At 33.2% G+C, this 13,741-nt stretch overlaps 1 long non-coding RNA gene across 3 annotated transcripts; it reads left to right on the top strand.

The window, feature by feature from the left end:
* Positions 1–376: 376 nt before the first annotated feature.
* On the top strand, positions 377–5,405 carry LOC116402527. Of its 3 annotated transcripts, XR_004214951.1 has the most exons (5): positions 377–661; positions 1,836–3,337; positions 3,968–4,042; positions 4,270–4,423; positions 5,346–5,405. It is a non-coding gene; the product is annotated as an uncharacterized LOC116402527 (long non-coding RNA). The 3 variants fall into 3 exon arrangements; XR_004214950.1 differs by lacking the exon at positions 377–661 and having other exon boundaries at positions 1,459–3,337; XR_004214952.1 differs by lacking the exon at positions 377–661 and having other exon boundaries at positions 1,459–3,337; positions 3,947–4,042.
* Positions 5,406–13,741: the final 8,336 nt, after the last annotated feature.

The following is a 13,741-nucleotide window of genomic DNA, read 5'->3' as shown; positions in this document are numbered from 1 at the left end:
TAATTAATTTAAGAGTGTAAAGACAAAAATAAAGCAAAATTAACACCAATGCCAAAAATTAAGTATTCTAAAAATACTAAAATAGAAGGATTGAAGCAAAATTTGAAGTTAAAGAAATTCAATTAGACCCCACAAATTGCACTACAAGAAAAATGACATTCTATGACATTTGTATACAATCCAAATTAAAAGAAGAACAAAAAAACTGTCACAAATTGTCAAAATGCCCATTTTTGGCGGGAAAAGATGGAAATTTTCGGATTGGCCAAATTTATGACAGTTTTTTAATGTCATAAATCTATGACATTTTTTAACTGCATTAAATAGTAATAATAAAATAAAATTTATTTTTTTAAGTTAAAAGAATGGAAAGAAAGAAAGTAAAGGAAAGCCCCTAAATTTCGAAAACCCTCCCCCTCACTGCAATCTTTCTCAATCTCTCCACTGCCAGCGTCGGTGGCTTCTGCGACTGAGCGCTGACCAGCCAAACGCACCGCTACCACCTCTCATCGGCGTCTTCTCCCTCACTCTCAGGTTTTCTTTTCCCGTCACGCGTCCGTGGCTCCATTTCGACTTCATCCTATTTTTACATTAGATTCAGGTTTTGAAGGATTTTATCGTGTTGTCCAGCAAATGTTAATTACATTTTGGGGAATTTCCAGTAAGTATCAAAAAAAATTCTGTCCTTTCGAAATTCACTGCAAATTGCTGAAAATTAGGTTTTAATATCTGAAATTTCATTATGCCTAGGTTTGAATTGTGTTAAATTAAAGGTTTTAGAGAAGTTTTGGATAAAAAATAGGTTGGCAAATTTTTTAATGTTTGATGGGAATTCTCATTGCCTAAATCCCAAATTGCGAAATGGATGAAATTTTGATTTCCAATTCCACTTTGTCTTTGGTTGTTTGTTGAATGCAATTTACTCTCCAATGGCTTCATAACTCATCTCCTATATGTTGGATTCCATGCGAATGAGTCAATGTGATATATTGATGGTTCTTTTTATGAAAAACATCCCTCATAGTTTTGATTTTATAGGAGATATGTGTTTGTTTTGTCTACCATCATATTCATCATATTCAATATTGTTGTTTACGATCATTTTTCTAATGTGAATCACATTTTTTCTTTATGGTTGGTTATGTGATGAAGCATTTTGGTTGCTTACGATATGTTTGATTACAATGTGTTTGATGAAATGCCTCAATGAAGCATTTAGTTGATTTTTAATTGATTTTCGTTCGTTTGAATTAGGAAAATTCTAAGAAACGTTTTATTTTGTTGAGAAGACAAAGGGAAAAAGGAGATTGTGTTTGGTTTTGTTCTCTATTAAGTTGATCAACTTCTTCATCGGTATGTATTTTGCAGGTCAGACGACCTACGGGATTATTTGTGCAATTTGGTCCTCTTAAGGACACTTATTTGTCACGAGATTATTATTCTGGTAGGGTACTTTGGAAGATTGTTATATTGATTTTGTAAGCATTTGGTGTGTATATGCATGTCTGGATTTTTTTTTTCTGGACGTTAACTCATTTAGTCCTTTAGTTTTGGACGTATCTGATCTACTTTACATATTTGTAAATATGTTTTTATTGATGGTTGGTCCTATAGTGATTGCTTAATGGTTTGAAAATGGTCCTATGTTTTCAATTATTTTGTTTTCCAATAATAACATACAATCTGTTTATGGACTTTGGTTGTTTTTATTGAAAGTGATAATGTTTGAAGACAACCAATGAAGTAATAAGAGTATCTTGTAGAATACAAGAAGCATGAATTTTTTTTGTGTGTTGATGACATTCAAGTTCTGATGACTTAATGTTTACGTGTAGATTCAGTCGAAGTTGGGTTACAGTACATTGAGAAGTTCAAGTCTTGAAGAATTTCATCTCAATTTTTTCTTAGCCACTCAAAAGGTTAGCATGGTGATGTTAATATTCTCTTGTTAGAGCTCTCTATCGATGTTTCTGTCACTCTCAATCGATAGATTAATGATCAATGATGCCACTAGTTTAAGTGGCATTTTGGAAAAACATGCTAAGTTTTTTTTTTTTAATAAGATTCTTTGTAAATATTAAATATTAGGGTGGGTGTGGAAATGGATGGAGAGATTGGAGAATGAAATCTGTCCTTTTTTTTTTTTTTTTTGGAGAGAGGGGATTTTCAAGATGAGCGTATATCAAAAGACGAATGAGATATTTAAAAAAAGAGTTGTAAACTCTTTAGGATTGTATGAAGGAAAGAAACAGATAAACGATATATTATTATTTATGAATGTATTGAAATGCTAATGATGTTGTGTGATTGTGTTTGTCCCGATATAGGATGTTTGAGTCACACAACAATCCTTGAATTATGTTATTCAATACTTCTTCTGTGCGTATCATTAATTTTTAAGATTATATGACAACAAGTATTCTTTATTATTTTCGTAAAAATATCATTACCTATTCATTGATTTCTGAATTTTTTATAGTTAATTTGCATTATTTAGTAGATTTATGGCAAGGAATTGGAAAAGGTTTTCTTTCACTTGATTTGTTCCTTGAATGTTGTTTTGAGTGAGTGGGTAAATTACAAATATATAGACTTAGTGGGGTGGAGTAGAGAAAGGGGAGAGTGAATTTGTCTTTTATTTATATTATTTTAATGTAGATACGGTTCATTAATGCTAACTTGTTTGTAGTTTGTTACTCCTTTGAACTAATTGATTTCATTGGTTCAAGGAAGTAGATTTTCAAATTGAAAATTGTGGGTTCCAATCTACATAAGTAATTTCCATGTTTGCACAGTAGGATAATTATTGGTGTTCATTGGATTATAAGATATGCTATTATTCAGGATCTAGTTTCAGATTCTTATTTTTTTTAGGATCTAGTTGTGGGTATTGATGTGCTTAATCTTCATGAGATTTTGTTTACTGCATGTTCCTAACTTCATGTTATGTTACTCTTTGTCCAAAATTCTATCTACTTTGTTGATGTTAGTTCTTTTCTCCTATTTGCAGTGGGGAATCTATGTTACTAGTTTGTGAGAAGAGATTGTTGCTTCTTTTGAGAAAGTTAATTTCAAAAGAATACAATCTTTTGCTTCCTCCTTAAAGAGCTCAATGGAATTTTCTTTTGTTTCCAAATTTATTTTATATTTCTCAGCCCTTGGGTTAATAATTCTAAAATTCTGATTGATACTGAAGAGTTGAATAGGGAGCTCAATGGAATTTAACCCCTTTGATGCTATTATTTGCTTTATATATGTGTTTTTCTGGATGGAACGCATTGGGTCATGGGAGAACAACAAGAAAGCAGCTCTTGAGGCTGAACTAAAACAAATTGAGGTAATTAGAAAACAAAATATATGTAATGTGTTTAAGTTTTATTTGTATAGTATGTAGATGCTATTTACGATTTTAGTTCTAGATTTTAGAAAAATTCATTAAATATAAACTCACAACCTCAGTGAAGATTCCAAAATCTGTAATTCGATATTTCTCTTCATTGACGGAACTGCTCTTTACAACTATGTTTTTTTTTTCTTTTTTGTCGATTTCATTTGGATTGATTTTGTAATGAGAGCATGAAAAATTTGAGAAGAAGAAGGGTGAGTATATAGAGAAAATGAAGAACAAAATAGCATTGATACACAAAACAACATAAGAAAATAAGGTTGTTAATTGAAGCAAAGCATGGAGAAGAAAAGCTAAAGGCAAAGGCAGAGGAAATTGCTGCCAAACACAGAGCTACTGGAACTGCTCCTAAGAAGATTTTCAATTGTTTCTAATTTTAAATTAAACCATATATGTTTACAATAATTTTAAAGCTGAAATGTGCTTGATTTTCTGTAATGGTATGCTCTTGTTTCCATTTCTTATTGACTTGTTAAAAGTTAAGATGTTCAAAAAGCTAACCACAAAAGTTCTTATATTAGATATTTTTTATCTCGACAGACTATCGGTTCCAATTTGTAGGAACGGTGTATTTAGGTACTTTAGAACCTCAACTACCTTCAAGTAGATTGTACATTGTAAGGAAATCATAGTAAGGTATCCATAAACAATATTCATCTCTATACATTGAATCTAGGAGAAGAATTTTGTGCATGTCATCATACTCGGGGTGTATAAAGATTCAGAATTCATTTAGAAGTTTTAGTTTTCTTATTGTAAACATATTACGTTGCATATCTACATTTGTGCTTCTTATTTTGCATGATCTTAAACGTCCAAATCCAATCACTAAAGTCCGATTACATGATGAAAATGTGATTCAGCCTTCAGATGTATGATCATAGAGAATTGGCAAGCATCCAATAGAAATGGAGCACGTCAGATAATAAAGGTATATATCTTATGAAGGCTAGCAACTCAAGAGGATACCTCTAACATATAAAGAAGATAAGAACAATCTAACGATATAGTTAACAGGTAATATTTATTTCAAAGTATATACTCTTACAACTTTAGTTTGTTGAAGTTATTGGCTTTCCATTTTTCACTCTTTGATGATTTGTCATTATTCAATTTTAGTGGTTATATATGCTAAAACAAACTATTGAATTTTTGCTTTACGAAACAAGATAAATACTTGAAAACAACCTATCGATACCAACAATATACCTGCTAGGATGCTACAATTTTGTTTTTTATCATGAATAGTATGCTTATAGTGGTTGACTATTGCTACTTGTGTAAATTGCCATGGGTGTTATGTCTGTACTTATTGCTATTGCTAAATTGGTACTTGTGTAAATTGTCATGGATTTTATGTCGGTACTCATTGGTAGAGCTTTTTTTTATAAGAAACTAGGAGACCTTTAAATTCTGTCAAGCCATAAATGATACAAGTTGTTCTAGTTTCATTTTCCTAGTACCTTAATATTTCTTGGCTTCATTAACTGAAGTGGATTGCACATGAAAACTGTCTTCTTTCTGATATTTGTAGATTTGAAAGTGTTTGACTCCTTAAGATGGAAACTTTTTGGTTCTTGTTGGATAACGTTTCTTCCAACCTTAGTGACAGTGAACTACTAATGGATTCTTAAGTTTCATTCATCTCGATTATTACTTATGATTACTTATTCAAGAATTTTCTTGTTGATTACTTATTTATATCCAGCTAAGTTTTCTAAAGAGTAATGATACAAGAGTTGTAATTTGTAAAAAGTTCCAATATGGTAGACCAAGTGGATGTTAAGTTGATGTTGTTATTCTACATGTGTGCTCTGCTATGTAGTTGTTTATCTTATCGACGTATGTAGTGATAGGTAATTCTCAATGTTGAAATTTTCTATAAGAGTTGTACTCTCTTGTTCTATGATGGATGCTTATATTCATGTTGTCTTCGTAGGTTCAACTGGAGTCGACAACTTCATGAGTTTACTTTCAAAGAACATTTTCAGAGACAAACATTCTCGGTTGGTCGTTTATGCTTTAGCAGAAAATCTTGTTATATGTATTCTGATGCTATTTAAAATATTTTTTGATTAAGGGCTGAGATTCTGTACTTGTAAATTGTTGGAACTTGATTGGAAATGTACGAATATTATAAATTGTATTATAGCGTATATATATTAAATTGTTGGCTAATTTTTTCTATATGGGTGTCAATATTATAAATTCAAAATTGTCATTGTCAGCTACATTATTGTCATTCAAATGGTTCGTGTAATGGCGGAGTGGCAAGGAGAACAGGAAAAAACTGTACTAATCGAGTAATTTGCAACAGGAAAAACATGTCGTAATATATGAATTTTTAACAGTTATTAATTGTTGTGAATACGAAAACAATGACAGTTTTTTTTACAAAATTAATTGTCACGATTGCCTATCTTTGACAGAAAAATAATGTCATCAGTAGCAAAACAATGACATTTTTTAAAAAAAATTGTCGCAATTGACATATTCGTGACATTTAAAACATGTCACAATAAACGAATTCATGACATTTATTTAACTGTCGTTAATACATAAATGATGATAGTTATTTATTGTCATAAAATAAAATATTACAGTTATTTGATGTCGTAGAATGCTAACTAACGACATTTATGTTATGTAATGAAATAACTTATGGAGACAGTTTTTGAAAAATGTCATGGAAGGACTTTCCATAACTCCCGCTTCTATCACTGAAAATAATTGTCATGGATTTTGTTCACGACAATAAATAACTGTCGTCGTAGACCATTTTTCTTGTAGTGTTGATAAATAAAGGTCTACTGTGTCTACTACCATCAACAAATACTTACCTTTAGGCTCCTCCTAAGTTAGAGTTAGAGAACTCTTGCTCAGCTAAGGATGAAGTTATTAGGCTCCCCTAAACACCAAAGAACAATCTTCTCATGAAAAAATGCACAGTAGAAAAACAAACAAAACACATCACCAAATAGTATTATATAAAATTAAGACAAGGGGAGGTGTCATATAATAAAAGAATATATCTTAAATCAAAATTTCCTTAAATAAACATCTCATAAACCTAAACACATGAAGGACATTTTCAGGACCTTCTCCCTTTTTGTCTTGCTCTCTTTCAGCTTCAAGTCTTAACATTTTTTGGTCTAATTTAAGTTAAAGATAAATCCAACATTTATTTCACATACATCACATAGGGGTGTTTGCGCAAAAGTGGAAATTCAAACGAAGTTGAAAATTTAAGACCTTACCGACGACTCATGGAGTTGAGGGAAGTAGTGACAAGAGAACAACTTTGCGAAGAGAGAGAAAGAGAAAAGGAACAAATGACTTACCGACAGAGGAGGTGACGGTCGTGGTTTGAATGTTGAAGAGATTGCGGTGGATTGGAGATGACAGGCACAGATTAAACAGGTTATCATAGAGGAGGTTTGTCGTTCGATAAAGGAGGTTGCGATAGTAATAGAGTGAGGAGACGGGAATGAGAAGGCGGTGGTGGTGATGGGAACGGGCGTCATCCAAAGATGGTCTTCTTCGCGTTTTGAGATGGCTTATTTGCGAGAGGAATGAGGGTTTTTAATTTGGGGAAATTTTTATTTGGGGGAAAAGCCTTAAAACCCTTTACTTTTCATTTAAATTGAATTGAATTTTAATAAATTAAATAAATTATTTGATGTATCTTCTACGACATCAAATAACTGTCGCAAAAAATGCTATCTGAAAAATTTCGCCTTTTCCCACAAATGACGGGTATTTTTACCTTTTGTGACAGTTTTTTTTTCCTCCCTTCCATTTTCTAATGTAAACAACTGTTGTAGTAGATAGATTTTGTTGTAGTGGTTGTAGGAAATTTAACAAGCTTTCTAACCATACCAAATAGAGCTTTTAATTCCACCTATACATTATTGGATACTCGAAAAACCGGAGGCTTCTTGGAATTACGTGAAAAGTCTATGGTCTATTTTCTACTTCAAAAATCATTCACTTAGCCTCAGAATTTGCTCAAATTTTATTCATGAAACTTGTTAGAAATTGAGTGAACTTTCAAACGAATCAAATTGTATATTTTAATTCTTCTTGTGTACCTCAAACCACTATAAAAACCAGAGATGATTTGTGGAAACTATTCCAAATGTTACCAAGAACTCAACATAGTACCCTTGATTTCAATGGGCAACATCCTAAGTACCTTCTTAGTTCAAATCAACCGTCCACCATCATTGGTTACTTAAAGATAGCACTAGAATCAAACAGGTATTTAAGATTGACTCCAAGAAGTTTAGAAATTTACCAAAGTTGTGTCAAAACACTCGATTTTGGGTTCTTAAACGGCTGGACAACAGCTCCAACTCCTATAATAATCAAATCTAACATCCAAAATGTTGTGGAAAAAGTTAAGTTTATGTCTAAACTTAATAGGTATTCACAATCGCCTAAAGAAAACAACCCCGAACCATAAAAATCTTACTCTAAGAGTAGGAACTGAAAGAAGAATGGAGATGGACAAAGATTCGGTTGGCCTCTAGTCAGTACCACGCACGACAGCTATAGGAGAGGTGTTGAAGAACCGGCTTACGACTGTGTTAAGGGTGATGTGGTAGGGCTTTGCTAGCCGGCGTGCACGTCGTCGTCTGGTGAATCGAGTGACGCGTCATTAGATGGAGACAAGGCTTCAAAGCGACACCAAACGACGCGAAGGAGATGAACGACGCGGTTTGTGGCTGTCCTGAAACGTGAGGACGAGGCGGCAGGTATGGCGGCAAACCAAGGAAAGAGAACAAGGTGGGAGAGAGGGAACAACTCGAAGGAAGGGGAGGGCGTGCACTCAAGACCTCTTGTAGACGTTCCCCTCCTCTTTTTCTTTTAATTGCTTCATATAAGAAAAATACTAATAATAGATATAGACAAAAATACCCCTCACTTTCAAAATAAACTCATTTTTTGCCCCTACCTTACTCTTTTCAACACCTCAAAAAGTCGAAGCCTTAAACCAACCTAAATTTGTTCCAAACTTTCTTATTAAAACCAATTTACCTTATTAAAACAATTCAACCTTTAGACATTAACTATTAGATTTAAACTTGTTTTTCAAACTTAAAAATATTAATAAATAAAAGGAGAAAAGAACGAGGGCTTACACGTTACTATCTTCTTTTTAATAATTTCGTCCTTGAAATTCGATCATGGTGATGATGTGGAACGCTGTGGGTATTGAGCCTTCATTGCCTGCTCAGTCTCCCATGTTGCTTCTTCATAAATATGGTTCCCCCAAAGAACTTTAACTAACGGTATGACTTAGTTCCTTAGCACAGCTCTTTCTTATCAAGAATTTGTGTTGGCTCCTCTTTGTAAGACAAGTTCTCTTTCAAATGAACTGGTTGTGTTTCAAGAATATGAGATGGATCAGAAACGTACTTACGCTACATCGCACATGAAACACATCACAAATCCTCGAAAGTTCCATAGGCAATACCATATTGTACGCTGCAAGCCCAATACGTTCTAATATCTCATAAGGTCCAATAAATTAAAGTTCTATACATCTTTGTACTGCCAGAATGAATTGCATATGCAGAACTATATGCTTCCTCTAAAATTTGATCTTTTATGCCTTGGTTTCTAGGGACACACAACCTATCATATTTCATCAAGGCACCATCACCCCTTAAGCTATAGTTCGTTCCTTGGTTCAATTTTACCTCTTTTGCTAACTTTCTTAGCATTATATCTTCTAGTCTAAGAAATGATGGGGCAATTTGCGATTAGTAAAAAACTTCTCATTCAACAACACAAGTTAAAATTATATAACAACCTAATTAAGTTAGATAAAATATATCCTAATAGTAATTTGGTTAATAAATTTCATTTTTTTCAATATCAATAGAAGATGAGAGATTCAAGCCATAGACCTACGAGCGATAAAATTTACTTCTTTGTTGAGTATTGCTTGTTTCGATGGTTTTAAGACAACCATCAATAATTAATTCATATAATCTTTTCTTTTTTCCTTTTTCCTTTGTTTCTTTTTTTTTTTTTTTTGATTAAAAGTTCCCAAAAATTTACTTTTTACTTTTAAAATTGTTTTTAGGACAAATTGGAGAGGCGGAGGAATTGGACCATGGATTTTTTAGTTCTCAAAATGCACTGATATCCATTGACATAAACTGTTATAACTACCATCATTAACTAAGATTTTGTGTTTTTTTTTTACAGAAGGTTATTGTTGGAAGATTTATGGTAATACGAGCATATGAAATTATTTTTTTCACGGATAACTTCTTTTGTTATTCTCATTTAATTTCTCTAAGTAGTAATTAAATTCTCTTAAGCACGATATTGGATGTTTTTAGATGAAAGTTAAGATTGTTGAGTTTTAGGCATTAAAATGGACCATTAAAACTGCTTGGGTATAACTTTATCAATTTCAATTTTATTGAGTTGCGTACCGATTATGATTAAACTATAATTCTTGTTTTGGCCCACAAAGCCATCTTATATAAACCCTTCGTTCCTCCATCCATTTCCACAAGATTAATCTTCTATTCTCCATTTTCTAGTGACCAATATGGAGAAAACACAAAGAATTTATCTTCTTTTTCTATCGCTTTTATCCATAGCCACAATGTCACATTGTCGTGGTACGTATACAAGAATATTATTTTCCGTTTGTATATATATACATATACATATATCACGTATGCATGTATTCTAATTCTTTGTTTGTGTATTTACAGTGTTGCTTCATGTTGACCCACAATCTGATGTTGGCGGACCTCAAATGGTCATTCCACCCCCTCCGCCACACCATCATCTTGATTCAGACGTTGGTGGACCACAGATGGTCATTCCACCACCTCCACCACACCATCATCTTGATTCCGATGTTGGCGGCCCTCAAATGGTTATCCCTCCTCCTCCACCGCACAAGCTTCCACAATCCGATGTTGGTGGCCCTCAATTGGTCATTCCACCCCCTCCACCACACCATCATCTTAATTCGGACGTTGGTGGCCCTCAAATGGGTCATCCCACCACCTCCTCCGCACAAACAACCACAATCTGATGTTGGCGGTCCTCAAATGGTCATTCCACCCCTCCTCCACACCATCATCTTGATTCTGATGTTGGTGGCCCTCAAATGGTCATTCCACCACCTCCTCCGCACAAACATCCACAATCTGATGTTGGCGGGCCTCAACTGGTCATCCCACCCCCTCCTCCACACCATCATCTTGATTCTGACATAGGTGGCCTGAAAATGATCATTCCACTCCCTCCACCACACCATCATTTTGATTCTGATGTTGGCGGCCCTCAAATGGTTATTCCCCCTCCTCCACCACATGACATTCACCTTTAAAATAGAACATCGTTGATAATCCCCAATGGTCATCCCACCGCCTCCCCCTCTATTATGTTCCATCCACAAAGTAATGTTTAGTGATATCATAACGATAATCCCCTACCTCCTCTATAAAGCAACTTTTATTGCATCCAATTCGATCACAACTTTAGATGTCTGATTCATTTCTTGTCACTTCCCTTGAAGTATTGAGCATAATAAGCTAATAATAATAATAATAATACTTACTATTATAAATATTATATGTCCATGCATATATATAGTGTATTTAGAAACAAGCTTTCACTCCCCGTTCTAAAACTTCCCTCTTTAAAAAGATGCTGGTGTCAGCCTACTCGTTAAAACATGCTTTGAAAACGTAAGATTAATAACACACCCTTTTCAAGAGTAAAGTATAATAATGTTGACAGCACCTCCCATAAAATATGAGGGAACAACACCTGAAAATGTAGTAATTTCTACTTCTATAAAATTTGAAACGGAATTCAGATACTACATACAACTAGTGTGTCTCACCACACACATTCACATCGAATCAAAACTTCAAGTACAATATAAGGTGCAAACTACGTATTACATACATAAGTATTCAAACTAATTAGGGATCTTCCAAAACACAAGTCCACATTGTCTCTCTAGATGAGACTAACCACCCAGTGATGAATTACAAAAGTTTAAACTATACACACAAACAAAAAAAAAAAAAAAGAAATTGAAGATCTACAAGAACGACTAAGCTGAAACAAAGCTTGGTCCTGGGTTGTTACTTGGGAAGGGAGAGAAAATATTGAAAAAATAAGCCGAATGCTTAGTGAGTAGCAAGTAATTTGATACAAATACACGTAAAAATATGCTTCATAAGATGTGTAAATACGCATCGATAAATAATGTATTAAATAAAACATTATAATCACATTTTCCCCAATCAACCAACCAACCAACCTGTAGCCAATCCGATCATGGAAAGACGTCTAAACATACGGCCAAGAGTAGCACGCACATGATCAAGGAATCATGCAGCCAACTGGGTCACGCATATTTAGTACCCGCCACAATAGTAACATCCATCTAATTCGACCACGATAGCATACTAAACACACGACCCAGAATAGCTCACATGTGATCCATAACCACAAGGAAACACGTGCCCAAACGGAGTCCACGCATTATTAGCTTACCACAGTAACAACATGAACCCGCTCCTTTGTGTAAAAAAGACACCCACCATGGGTTATAATAGGCCCGAAGCATATCTCAATTCCCTCCATATCCTCACCTAGGCTCAGGTTCTCGGATCTTCGGTCCGACCTCTTTCAGCCCCAGAACCTCCTGACACCATAGGTGACACTACGAAAATACATTTACGTAGCCTACGAGTAAAATCACCTTAGTACATTGTTTTGTTTTGGAAACCAACCTTTACATTCCATTACCATAAACCAACATCTATAATTATGTTTCATACTTTTTCCAGCAATTTAAAGCTAAAACAGAGTTTTCTTAATAAACAAACCAAACGTCCTCATCGATAAAACCAAAGTAAACAATTTTCGTATCAAATGTTTGAAAGTAACCATTCATAGTAAAAAACAGAACTCGTTCTGCGAGGATTATACGCTTACCCCAATTTCGTTACTATAATTTAAGCTATTTATTTTATAAAGGCTTAAATTCTCATTTTCATCTTTAATTTATATCAAACCCTACATATTTTAATTTAGGCTAAAATTATACTTTTTGAACGCTTAGCTTCAACTTAAAAGTCTTAACACCATAAACAACCAACATAAATCAATCTTAGTGGTCTTTAATTCCATACTTTTCCAGTAAGTTTCAACTTTAGAAGGTTAAATTCAACTAGTCATAAGTTCTTCAATACTTAAATAAAAATTATGTATTTTATATCAAACTCTTCATTTTGGAACCTTCTACAACTAAGTTGAAGAAATTGAAATGAGATTCCTGATAGATTAACACACAATTCGATCGAAACACGATAAAGCAAACTCACATCTTTTTGCTTACTTTCAATTTTGATCCTGAAATTTAACCTACTTCTCGTCATTTTTAGTTCCTGAATTCTTCATGAAAAAGCACTACAACAAAAATGGTCTACTACGACAGTTATTTTCTGTCGTGAACAAAATCTGTGATAGTTATTTACAGTCGTAGTATCCCCTGTTGTGGAAAGTCCTTCCATGACAGTTTGAAAATACTGTCACAATAATTTTTTTCATAACAGAAAATAAATGTTAATAATTACTATTTTATGACAACAAATAACTATCATATTTTATTTTAGACAACAAATAACTATTATCATTTGCATATTAACGACAGTTACAAAAATGTCCCGAATTCGTTCATTATGACATTTTTTATATTTCAAGAATATGTCAATCGTGATAGTTTTTTTAAAAATAAATATCATCTTTTTTATATTGACGACAGTTACAATAATGTAAGGAATTCGTATATTAGGACATTTTTCCTTGTCAAGGATCGGCCAATCATGACAGTTTTTATAAAATTAAATTGTCATTATTTTGATATTGACGACAGTAACAAAATGTCACAAATTCGTATATTATGACATTTTTTCCTTGTCAAGAAAAGTTAGATTAAGCTTATAAACACTACTTTCACTATGTGTAATTCACCAACTTCTTTTAATAAAGAAAACGTTTTCAAAAGGACAAAAAGCATGTCAAAAGTGAGAAAGCTAAATAGGTAGTTTTTACAAACTTCATTTGTGTTTCTTTTTTTTTTTTTAATATGGCTTAGGATTCAGATGTATTTTCAAGGAAGGTGAAAAGTTCACCAAAAGTTGTGAGAAAATAAGAACAAAAGGTTATCAAACAGATATTAAATAAGGTACGTAATTTCCATATTAAATATCTCAGGTCTTCCTTGTCAATTTCAATGGTTGCACACCATAAACTAATTCACAATAATCCTTATTTTCA

This window comes from Cucumis sativus, chromosome 3 (genome assembly GCF_000004075.3).
Source record: "Cucumis sativus cultivar 9930 chromosome 3, Cucumber_9930_V3, whole genome shotgun sequence".
Lineage (NCBI taxonomy): Eukaryota > Viridiplantae > Streptophyta > Magnoliopsida > Cucurbitales > Cucurbitaceae > Cucumis > Cucumis sativus.
This window is presented reverse-complemented; position numbering and strand designations above follow the sequence as displayed.